Below are 13050 nucleotides of genomic sequence, written 5' to 3' on the forward strand. Positions count from 1 at the left end.
CCAAGGAGGGGGAAGATCTGTACACTGAAAACTACAGGACAGTAAGAAACAAATTAAAGTAGACAAAAATAGATAGATACTCCATGCTCATGGAATTAAACAATTAACAGTGCTAAAATAGACCCATGCTACCCAAAGCATTCTACAGATTTAATACAATCACTATTAAAAATACAGATAACATTCTTCACAGAAGTAGAACAAAAAATTCTAAAATTTGTATGGAAACACAAAAGACCCCCAACAGCCAAAGCAATCTTGAGAAAGAATAATGCTGGAGGCATCATGCTGTCTGATTTCAAACTCTATTCTAAAGCTGTAGTAATCAAAATAACATAGTATTGGCAAGAAAACAGACACACAGATCAATGGAACAGAACAGAGAGCCCAGAAACAAACCCACACATATACGGTCAGTTTATTTATAACAAAGGAGCCAAGCATATACAATGGGGAAGGGGCAATCTCTCCAACAAATGGTCCTGGGAAAAGTGGACAGTCACATGCAACTAAATGAAACTTGACCACTATCTTACACCATACACAAAAACTAACACAAAATAGATTAAAGACTTGAACATCGAGAACTGACTTCAAAACTCCTAGAAATAAAAATAGGCAGTAAGCTTTTTGACATTAGTCTTAGGAAGATTTTTTGGATTTGACACCAAAAGCAAAGGTAACAAAAGCAAAAATAAACAAGTGGGACTACATCAAACTAAAAAGCTCTGCACAGCAAAGAAAACCATGAAAAAATGAAAAGGCAACCTACCCAGTGGGAGAGGACATTTTCAAACAACGCATCTGATAAAGGATTAATCTCCAAAAACTTTTATCTAGCTAGCTAGCTAGATCAAAAACTCATACAATCCAATAGCAAGAAAAACCTGCAATCGAGTTAAAAAACGGGCAGAAGATCTGAATAGACATTTTTCCAAAACAACACAAACAGATGGCCGACAGGTATGTTAAAAGGTGCTCAACACCACTAATGATCAATGCAAATCAAATGGAAAATGCAAATCAAAACCACAATGAGATACCAAGTCAAATCTGTCAGAATGGCTATTTTCAAATGCACAAGAAAATAACAAGCGTTGTCAAGACTGTGGAGAAAAGAGAATCCTTGTGTACTGTTGGTGGAAATGTAAATTGATCCAGCCACTATGGAAAACAGTATAGATGTTCCTCAAAAAATTAAAAATAGCTCTACCATACAATCCAGCAACTCCACTTCTGAGTATTTATCTGAAGGAAACAAGAACACTAATTCAAAGAGATATCTGTAGTCCCATGTTTATTGCAGTATTATTCACAATAGCCAAGACAAAGAAGCAACCTGAGTGTCCACAGATGGATAAATGGAGAAAGAAGGTATTTTATACATACATACATATATATACACACACACATATATAAAAAACATACATAATGTATACATAATTCATATATATATGATGGAATATTACTCAGCCATAAAGAATGAAATCATGCCATTTTTGATAACACAGTTGGAGCTTGAGGGCATTGTGCTTAGTGAAATGTTAGGCAGAGAAAAGCAAATAAATACCATATGATCTCTTATATGTAGAATCTAAAAAGTATAATAATAAAAGTTAAAAAATAAAAACCAAGTTCATAGGTACAGAAAATAAATTGGTGGTTGCCAAAGTAGGGGTGGGGTTCAGTGCGAGAAATGAGTGGAGGCTGTAAAAAGGCGGAAGGAAAGAAGGAAGGCAGGATGGAAGGAAAGAAGGAAGGAAGGAAGGAAATGTTAAGCTTCTAAATTAACGAAACTAGATTTTTTTTTTATGTGAGCTAATCAATGTCCTTACATTTAAGCCATTTTGGTCGGTATTTCTGTTATGTACAGCCACACTGTATCTAAAAACTTACCAATAAAAATGTTAAAATAGAAATCTATCAGGAAGTATTTGCCAAAAGTTTACTGTAGACCATGCACAGTACATAATGGTTCTGTCCCTCAAATTTAGTTTAATTCAGTGTGTCTCAAAAACAAACTGAGTTAGTATCACGGGCCTGGGAAAGGGAAAGAAGTTGCAAAAATGCGTATTCCTTGGCTTTACTATACACCTACTAACCCAAATCTTGGGAGTGGTGGGGAAAGCAAAAACGTGTATTTTACGTAAGGACTTAAGGAATCCTAATGGAGTCTGAAGACTAAACGTTACTGAGTCGTTCAAGACCGGTCACGTGAATCAGTGAATGTAAGGCAGATATATAATAAAGCACTTAAGTGTGAAATGCGGAATATGAGCTCTCAAGTCATGCAGACATTCAGAAGTAGCTCAGCAAACTGGAAGGCAAGGCTGATCCCACCACTTATCAAGCAAGCATTTCAGTTAATTCATCTTTAAACAGGGTTAACAAAGCGACTACTTCACTTTGTGGTCCTGAGTTCTGAGATAACATGTGAGAAGCATGTGGGAGGTGGTAGTGAAACCAAATTTTAAAAACTGTATTCAACTAAATTGGAATACAATTGTGACACACTTATTTTAGCAATAGTAATTGTATTCACTGGCAAGTCTGCTTAGACATAATTTGCAAATCTTTTAGTTAACTTTAAAACCCTGTATTAATGTGACATTCTATTAAATAATGGATAATCATTTAATATTTGGATAATTTCTACATAAAATACTTGAAATATTGGTCAATATTTGCTTACTATTTTCATATGCTATGAAATGCTTTTTCTTTACTTAACATTTTATTTTTGCCACTTTGAAGCTGTAAAAATGGTGATTGTGTAGCTATAGATAATTGTTTTATGTGTGCTCATGAAATTTGCTGGTATGCTAACAAGATTGTGTATGAAACTGTTATTACTTACTTTTCAACATTTAGTGAAAAATAAATTAGATATTTTGGTTAAAAATGAGTATTGAAGCTATCCTGGGAACAATGGTTTCAGAAAAAGACTAAATGTGTTGACAAAGTAATGGAATGTATTTTCATTTATCAATGGGAAATGACAGTAATTTCTTCTTAAAGCGAAGATTCTGTACAACAAGTTAAAGAAGATAGTGAAAGAAAAGAAATCTTGTATGGACAGAGAAAGTTCAGAAGGTTTGCAGAAAATTAACTTTACTTGTCTTAGTTTATAATAATGCAAATAAAGAATCCGAGGAGAAGCAATGAAAGCCATTAAAATGTCTTCAGAGTAGACTCAGCTTTTATAACTGTATTTGTAAGACAAGAAGAAAAACTTCATGAACTCTTAGTGCTAAATATTATATTAACACAGCACTAGAATGTCATTTTCCCTCTATGAAAATGACAAATTGGTGTAGGAGTGTTCAGTCTGCTCTACAGAAGACGTAGTTGTTTGTTACCTTCTGTATAATCTGCCCAGACAGTTATTTTTCTTACCAAATTAGGGCAGCATATAGCTGGGTCTTGTTTTTTAATCCATTCAGCCACTCTGTCTTTTGACTGGAGAATTTGGTCCATTTATATTTAAAATAATTATTGATAGGTCTGTACTTACTGCTATTTTGTTATCTCTCTTCTGGTTGTTTTGTAGTTCCTCTCTGTTTCTCCTTCTCTTTCATTCCCTGTTTGATGACTTTCTCTACTGTTACGCTTACACTCCTTTCTCATTATCTGCTGTGTATTATAGGTTTTGGCTTTATGGTTACCATGAGGCTCACAGGTAACAGTCTATATAGTATATAAATAACGATTTATTTTAAATTGATAGCAAATTTGAATATATTCTACAAGTCTGCATTTTTAAAAATTTGGTATAATCTAGCTAACTTATTAATTATTATAGTTACAGTTATTTTCACTACTTTTGTCTTTTAACCTTCATACTGGCTTTATAAGTGATTAATTAATAACATAATTAATAAGTGTACTATAAATTTACCTTTAATAGTGAGACTTTTATTCTCTTATGTTTTCCAGTTACTAATTAGTGTCCTTTCTTATCAGCTTAAAGAAGATCCTTTAACATTTCTCGCAGGGCCAGTTTAGTAGTGATTAACTCCCTTAGCTTTTGCTGGTCTGGAAAACACCTGCTCTCTCCTTTAATTCTGAACGGCAATCTTGCTGGGTAAAGTGTTCTTGGTTGGAAGATGTTCCCTTTAACCATTTTGCATATACCATGCCTCCCTTCTGATCTGCACGGTTGCAGCTAGAAAGGTAAAAAGCTGTTAGGCTCAGGGGGGTTCCCTTATACATAACAAGTTGTTTTTCTCTTGCTGCTTTTAAGATTCTCTCTTTAACTTCTGGCATTTTAACTCTAATTTGTCTTGGTTTGGGTTTCTCTGGATTCCTCTTGTTTGGAATTCTCTGGGCTTTTTAGATCTGGATATCTGTTTCCTTACCGAGGTTAGGGAAGTTTTCAGCCACTACTTGTTCAAGTAAGTTTTCTGCTCCTCTCCCTGTCTCTTCTCCTTCTGTAACCCCATATGAATATTATTTAGCATGATGTTGGCCCACAGGTCCCTTAATCTATCTTTATTTAAAAAAAATTTTTTTTTCTTTTTGCTGCTCTGATTGGGTAAGTTCCACTGCTCTTTCAGATGGGTGACATTTTTTCTTCTACTTTATCTAAGCCCACTGTTGAACCCCTCTGGCGTATTTTTCAGTTCAGTTACTGTATTCTTTGGTTCTGTGACTTCTGTTTGGTACCTATATTTTCTTTGTTGAATTTCTGAGTACATCCAAACTCAGGTAAGTTCAGCGAGCATTTTTATGACCATTGTTTGGAATTCTTTATCAGGTAAGTCACTTAACTCCTCATTTCATTAAGGGTTCCCCCCAACCTTGGGATTTATCTTGTTCTTTCGTATGGAATATTTTCGTCTATTTTTTTCCTTTTTCTTGGCTCTTTGTGTCTGTTTCAATGTTAGGTAAAACAGCTACCTCTCCCAGTCTTGAAGGGGTGACCATGTAAGCACTGAGCCTTATTTTTTAACTTTGCCCTACTTCCTGGTTGTTTCTTGAAGTGACTCTCTGTTTCAGACCCATGGATCAGAACTGCAATCCCGCCATCCATCAGAGCCTGGCACTCAAAGGACATACCCTGTGCAGGCTGCATTTGCCCACTGGCTTTGGGGTTTGTGGGGGAAGGAGGATACTCACTTGCCACCTCCAGTGAAGCAACAGGAACATGGAAGGAGGAGTGGGACCCCTGCCCACCACCTTCATCAAGGATGTGGCAGCAGCATGCGGGATGGGGTGCTGAACCTTTGCCTCTGGCAGGGTTGCAGCAACGGTGCAGGTCGGGTGGGATGTGTGCCCACGGCCTCTGGTGGGCTACGGCAGCAGCATGGGCTATGAGTGCTAGCTAGTTAACATGAGAGTACAAAAATGGCACCAGCTGGCACCTCCATCCATAGAGAAAATCCCAACAAGCTTCTGTCCCTCTAGCACATGTTTTAAGAATGGCAGATAAATCTTTACATACGGTTTATGCTCTTTTTAAATTGCTGCTCTTGTCCTGGGTCCTGGGTGAGTGAATCTGTCCATGGGCCCTTTAGAAGCAGAATCTCCATACCCCACAGCCCTGTGGTTCCTCAGGATACAACCCCTATTGGTTTTCAAAGCCAGATGTTTTGAGGGTTTGCCTCTGCAGTGCAGGTGCAAAGGGCTGGGTGCCTGTGTAGAGAATCATCTCACCCTCCCAGTAGAATTTCTGTAACCGTGAGATCCCTCCCAATTGTGAGTCTCCATGCCAGGGGTAGGGTTTTTGGTGCGACTGTGTCTTTTCCTCTCCCACCTATGTTAATGTGGCTTTTTTATTCTTTGTTGTGGAGTAGCTGTCCAGCTACTCAGGTCCTTCTCAGAGGGAGCTGTTTCAGATACAACTCATCATTTCCAGGTCTGGTTAGCAGAGGGCAGCAAAGGGTAGTGGAGCAAGGGCTCACTGAGAAGGCCTGGGCATCCCTCTCTTGTCCATCTTTGTGGAGGTAAAAATCAGTTGGCAAGTAGTAGAATGTCCAGAGTGCCAGAATCAGGAGAGAAATTACTCACAGGGACAGTGACCCAGAATGAAAATTAGGCTGAGGCCAAGTGGAAAGGTTTAGCCACAATTCACAGCCTGGTATCTGTGTAGAGATGTGAGCAACTAGGCCTCAGGAGGGGACTCATCATGAGAGCACGTTCACATCCTGACTGCTCCTCCAGCCTGTCTGAAGCCCGAGGTCTCGCTCCTTAAAGTGAAAGCGGTCTCAGACACTGGCTCCTTAAGTTTTCCTTTCCTCCAAGGCAAACACAGAGCCTACATTTCCCAGGCTCCCATGCAGTTAGGTATGGCCATGTACCCAAGTTCTAGCCAGTGAAATGTGGGGAGGAATGATTAAGCCACTTCTAGCCCTGGCCCATAAAAACCTCCCATGAATCTTTCACATTCACTTTTCCCCTTTGCCAATGAGATGGTGAGCCCACAGTAATTCTGTGTGCCACTTGCTAATTCCACCAGCCTCGGTCCACGAGTGGAGCACAAAACCCTCCACTCCCACACTGGCTACCAAATGAGCTTTGCATTAGCAAAAAATAACCTTCAAATGTATTTAAACCACCGTGATTGAGGATTTACTGGCTACTACAGCTTGTATTACCTGGCTAATATAACAGGTTTACAGCGGGCAACTGAATTTTCTACTCCAACTGAAGACTGACCAACTCAGTTAAAAAAACAATTCATTCAGCTACCCAACTGCCTTGAGAGAAGACCTGCTTGTGGTGATAGTTGAACCGGCCAACTGACTGAAATGGGATTAGGCACACAGCCTGAGGGAAGGGCAGAGGATAAGACATCAGGCAACATGGGAGACCAGCGCTGCAGGATTTTATCAATGGCTGTGCCCTAAGTGATGGGCCACTTGGGAAGAAATGCGGAGACCTGATCAATGTAACATGGAAACCTGAGTGACTCAATGTGTCTTAAATGAGATGCGGCCCCTCCAGCATGTATACACATCAAATATACTAGGTATAATGGCCATAGTGGTATTAAAGACTAAATTGAGTAAACATATCCAGTGGATAAAAAAAATTTTTTTTAATAATTTTAAAAAACCAAAGTAAGTGTCTACTATCCAGTTTGGGAGCTGACAAAACTTCCTGTCTGAGAGGTGGTCCACGCATGCAGCGGTGGCTCGGGGTTCCAAAACCAGCCATTTTGAAGAGAATGGGGTCTGGGCACCAAAGGCAGATGCTGACAGTCAACGAGAACACACAGATACATGCCAATCAAACACCCTCTGAGCCGACCTAAACATGTGTGGCTTTACATTTTTCTCCTCTCCTTCAGAGGGGAAACATTGCTTAGTAGTGAAACACTGTAGCACTTTGAAATCAGGCAAACATGACTCTAGGAATTGTTATGTGGCTCTCAGTTACTTAACTTTACTGGGCCTCAACTTCTCTGTTTGTAAAACTCTAAATAATGATTCTTAACTCACAAATATGCTGCAACAAAAAAAAAGGAGATGAGGTCCTTAAACTGCCTGGTAACGAGCTTGGCACCTTATAGTTACTCAGTCAACACCACTCCCTGTTCTATCTCCCTCTCTCCGGTCAGGGAAGACCACCCGTGACGTCGCTAGTTATTTTTGAATATAAAGTCCTACTGTCTCCTAAAAGCATAACTAATATTAACTGAAGGATTGCTGTGTTAGGTACCATAGTAAGTTTTCTGAAGTATTAGCTCATTTAATTCTCATAATAACCCTGTGAGGAAGGCACTTTTATCATGATCTCTATTTTACAAATAAAGATATTGAAGCTCTACAAGTTGTCCTGGCTTTCCCAGTCTTCTCAGGTGGGTAGTAAATAATGAAGAGGGATTCAGAACCAGGTAACTGGGTTCTGGAACGTACACACTTGACACTACACACTCTGTTTTCCAATACAGATATTTAATCAAAGATTTAAAAATTTAAGGGAAAAAATAGAACTAAGAAAACTGGCTTTGCAATATGCTTAAATGTTGGGACTAGTGGCACAGGATCACCTCTCCTACTGGGTATTTAGGGCAAAAGTGCAATGTTTAATGAAATACGTAAAAACAGACCCTGTCACTGTTATTCCATTCACAGCACTTTCATAAATGGAAAAGAACAATGGTGTTTTGGAACAAAGTAAGCTGTTACACTTAAAATTAACTATTACATGACTAAGGAAAGCTCCTTTAATCTTTCTGGGAAAAGTTTTCTTCCCTTTGCTTCACACCAAAGGGGGAGATGGCATAAGAACCCCACTTCTTTCTCACTGGATACCTAAAACACAATCACAGTGCTAGTTATATGTAAGAATCTTGCCAAAGCTTTTTATAAATACTGGTTTTCTAGATCTGGTGACTCAGAACCTCTGGGGGAGGACTGCCTCTCCCGAAAGCAATTCTCATACATCAGTCTCGATGACCAGTGACTGGATTCCAGAAGGGCATATGTTCTCCTGGCTCTAACCTCCTTCTCCAAAAGGGAGAGGCAGAGAGTGGAGACGATCTGGGAATTGGGGAAGGTGCGGAGACATGTCTGCCTACATTTCTTGCCTCAGACACGCTCTGGCAGATGCTTGATGAGGGGCCAGAAACTGCTGTCCCGTGAGCCCCCACGGTTGTAAAGACAGGCAAGCAGGTGCAGACCAGCACTTGCCTTTACAAGTGGGGAGAAGGGTCTGGAGGACACTATCTAGATGCCACTTAGGCTAGATTGGTTTTAAAATGAGAGGCCTGAACAAGGTCCAAAGGACTAAAAAGACCTATGCTTCTGGCCTCCACCTACCTTTTCAGACTTATTTCACTTTCTAGGAAACTCTTTCACGTCTCTGAAATTTCATAAGCTCAAATTCTATCCCTTCGGCGTGAAATATGAAACCTCCCCTCCCAACACACGACTGTCTCTCCTTTTTTCTTCTTCTTTCTTTTCCTCTCTCTCCTCCTGCCTTTCGCATCCTCTCCAAATAATTCAAAATTACCTTTTAAAGTTCACTTCAAATGAGCTCTTCAAAGAAGCCTTCCTTGCTTGTGCGCCACACAAACACAGGTGTCCCTCTTTTAATTACTCATCTCACTCTTTAATTTTTCTTTATACCTAACAGTCTAGTGTTAACACATCTACTGGTAGGAATCTGTTTAATTTCTGCCTCCACCGTGCAAATCTGTTTTCTGAGAGAGTTGAGTCTCAATCCCTTTGCTCCCTGCTGTCCAGACCTAACCAGGTGCCTTTCTTTAAATACACGCTCAAACCCTCTCTGCTGAGTGAATGAAATTATTAAAGAAAGACTATTTCAGAGTACCCCATTTTTTCTTCACCTATGGCAGAAATCTATTTCATTCATTTATTCAATAAAATGTTATGAATTCCTCCAATGTGTCAAGGCCTGTGAGAATTAAATGATAAATCAGATAGACTCTTTCCTCAAGGTCCTTAGCAGTCACTGAAGAATGAAAGATATGTATTCAGATCACTATTACAGGAGCCTACAAAGGAAACCACACACTTTTTTTGTTACTGTGATTGGGTTTTGGTCCTCTGCAGTTGTCAAAGTGCCTGCACCTGTCAGAAGATGTTAGGGGACCTCCAGAGTCAGCTGGATTTGAAGCCTCTGGTTCCATCACAGCGACCTGGCTTGACAGCGTCTAAACTACCCGGGCAGCAGCCTCCTCATCTGCACACTGGTCAGTTTTCTAGGGGAGAGAGGATGCTGTCTCTACATACAATGTTGGTAGCAGGTTACTACAGGTCCCACAACACTAAAGAAGACACACAGATGGCAAATAAGCACAAAAGGATACTGAGCATCATTAACCATGAGGGAAATGCAAATTAAATCCACAATGAGACAGCACTACACAGCTATCAGATGCCTAAAATAAATAATGACGCCCCTAAATGTGTGTGTGCAGGTGGGGAAACTGAATCAGGCATAGAGCGCTCGTGAGGATGAGAATTGGTGCCGCCACTTGGGAAAACAACTTCTAACAGTCTCTTTAAAAACAAGACACACAGCAACAACAGCTACACCACCACCCAGCATTTGCCCAGGGAAGTGAACACTTGTGTTAACACAAACACCTGCACGCACACATCTGTTGCCGCTTGGTTTCTAAGAGCCCCAAACTGAAGACTGACCCATACGTCCCTCCACAGTTGGTTCAGCAAACTGTGATACATCACCATCATGGAAAACTGCTAAGGGTTACAAAGGAACCAGCTATAATACCCACCACAATTCTGATGAATCTCTACTCATGCTGAGTGCAAAAGAGCAAACCCCAAATGGTTATGTAATGTATGATCCCACTCACACAACATTCCAGAAATGGCAAAATTAAAGAAATGGGGAACATATCACAGGTTTCCAGGGATTGAGAGATGGTAAAGTGGGAGGGAACTCTGTGCGGCTGAGAAAGAGAAACATGAAGGATCCTCAAGGGGATGTTCTGTGTCTTGACTGTACCCATGTTAACATCCTAGTTGTGATACTGCAGTAAAACCTAGAGAGAGGTTACCATTGGGGGCAACTGGGTAAAAGGTTATAGACGCTCTTTATTATTTCTTACAGCTGCATTGCATTATATCTCGAAATGAATAGGTTGATTTTTAAAAGTCAAAAGATGGAGGCAATATCTGGGAAACAAGTATGTCAGTTGGTCAGTTACGGCATGAGCCTCAGAACCCTGACATCACAATGGCCAGAACCCTGCCTGTAGCAGAAGCTCAGGCTTCCTGGAGGAGCTCACAGCACTCTGCCAAGTGCTGGAGACACACTCGGTTTTCACAGAGAAGAATTAAAGAAGACAGGATGTTCACCGCAAGCAATGAGCTTGTAGGTGATCATTCAAGGTTTCACTGTATAAGGTAATCTTTTAATACACTATTTTTTCAGTGTTACCATTCCATTTCTTAATTACATTATATCCTGTGCAACTTTTTAATTGAAGTGGAGTCAGTTGACACAGAGCTGTGTTCGTCTCTGGGGAACAGCATAATAGTGCGGTCATACATACACATACAGACACTATTTTTGATTATCAGAGCAGACTTTGTTGCCTCTAAAATATATGAACTCCTTCTAACCTTCAGCACTGGTTTCATGAAAAGCTACCTGTGTCCGTAAGATTCAGCGCTGCTGAGCACAAGGCAGCAGGCTTGACGTTCTTGGTTGGGGGTGGGGCTCACTTTCTTGACTTCCTGGGAAAGAATTTTCTGTAGATTTACAATAATCTCTGGTCTATGTATCAGTTTTTAAGCTCAGTTCAATTCAGGTGTTTCACCTATTACGACCGGAAGCTCTGTTAGAGCTTAGCTGTAGCTTAGCCAAATAACAGCGAAGTACTTCCTCGTGTTTAGAAACATTTTAATGACTCCAGTATCATTTGTTGAACTTTGAGAATGTTTTCCAAAAATCTAAATATTGATTTACATTACAATTTACCAGAATCCTCAGTTATTTAAACTTTTGTGTTGAAAGGAAACCAAACTGTAATTACTTCTCTGTAATCTTCAAATAACTTTATCTATGTTAGGCCAAAAGTTATCCTATTTGGGTTTTCCTAGGTTTTGACTAGTTTTTTACCTTCTTGTAATACACTCTTAAGTCTCTGTTCCTCTTCCAGTTCACGAATCAACTTCGCTCTTTTCTCCTCTTCCCCACCTCTAAGAGCGCCATGCCTTGGCACTTTGTTCCTGAAACTGTTTTCCATCCACATCAACCCCCTAAGCGACCTCATTTCTTTCAATCGCTTTCTGTAACTTACTAACTCCTGATTTGGAACTGTGGAGCCCTGTTTGGGAGATTGAGGCTAATTTTTAGTGTCCACCTTGACATTTAACATAAACTCCATCAGATATGGGACCAATGACTTGCTGTTCTGTGGTGTCTGATGTTTTGCAGGGAAAGCCCTTCTACTGCGGTGGACGCCCACAGGGACAATGCGTCACCGTATGAAGGCACCCAATAGTATTGTGATCATGTTCGGCCCGGCCAAGCTCCAAACAGGCTGGAGGAAGGAGAAGAGGAAACTGTTCCTGTACAGGGATGAACTATTGATCTCGAACACCAAGTACGCACATACTATGCTCTCCCAATAATCATAAAGTTGTATTTATGCTGTTCAACTTAATAATCTGAGTTTACCACCTAGTTTTTCCAATTAGCCATAAGAAGGGTGGGTGAGGGGAACTAAACTTCCATTCTTCCTCAGCTCACCTGCAGTTCAGCTGGAAACTAGATCATCTTGGGATTTCTACTTCAGAAACCAGCACAAATGGAATAGCTGACTAACTGCTACGTTTGTACTTGGTCGTAAGAAGTAAATTTCAGTTTGTGTGTAATAATAAAGGGGGCTTCAACGTTTCTTTCTTCACAAATGTTTCTCCAGTTGTGTGAGATGCTAAAATTCCGTGAAAATTCTTTTGAGGTTTTTGTCATCGTTTTCCTACTACATACATTAGACACTTCTGTTCTCAAGACTTGCAGCCAGATACAGCCTTCAGTATCACTTCTGATACTCACTAGAATGCTCAGTCAGTTATTTTCTACCGAACAAGTAGTTTAGTTTTTGAAACAGGATCTCCATGATAAACGTAAAGATATTAATACTAGTAGAGGCCCATGAAGAACTTGCAAATGGGGACTGCACAGAGCGGACCCCATCTTTACACATCACTATCCTCAAATTTAGTTAGTAAAGAATACAGAGACAATGAAAGACACATTTTATCTAACTCTAAAGATGAAGGTTACTGAAAACTTAGCAGTGAAAGGACAGATACTTATAGAATACTTCCCGACCCCAGCTTCCAAGCATCTCAGGGAACACCTCTACCTTAGAAAGGGGAAGCTTCCTAGGACCTTATAAACCCCACAGCTCACAGGGCTCACCCTCTGGTATCAAGGTTAAGGGGCAGGAGAAGGGAGGGGCACCTGTCTTGTTAATACATCGTAACAGGGGACACAAGATAGAAATGGAAACTTGAGTCCTCTTCACCCTTCTCTTCCTGAGCCACTTAACATAAGATTCATCCTCTAATTCCTACTGAGAAAATCTCAGAGCAGGTGACT

At 40.2% G+C, this 13050-nt stretch overlaps 1 protein-coding gene across 16 annotated transcripts in view; it reads right to left on the minus strand.

Moving 5' to 3' along the window:
• The window catches only part of LOC140685459 (uncharacterized), a 181769-nt gene that overhangs the window by 90018 nt on the left and 78701 nt on the right, over positions 1 to 13050 (minus strand). The gene's annotated exons all lie outside the window — the stretch shown is intronic.

The sequence above is a fragment of the Vicugna pacos genome, chromosome 34 (assembly GCF_048564905.1).
Source record: "Vicugna pacos chromosome 34, VicPac4, whole genome shotgun sequence".
Lineage (NCBI taxonomy): Eukaryota > Metazoa > Chordata > Mammalia > Artiodactyla > Camelidae > Vicugna > Vicugna pacos.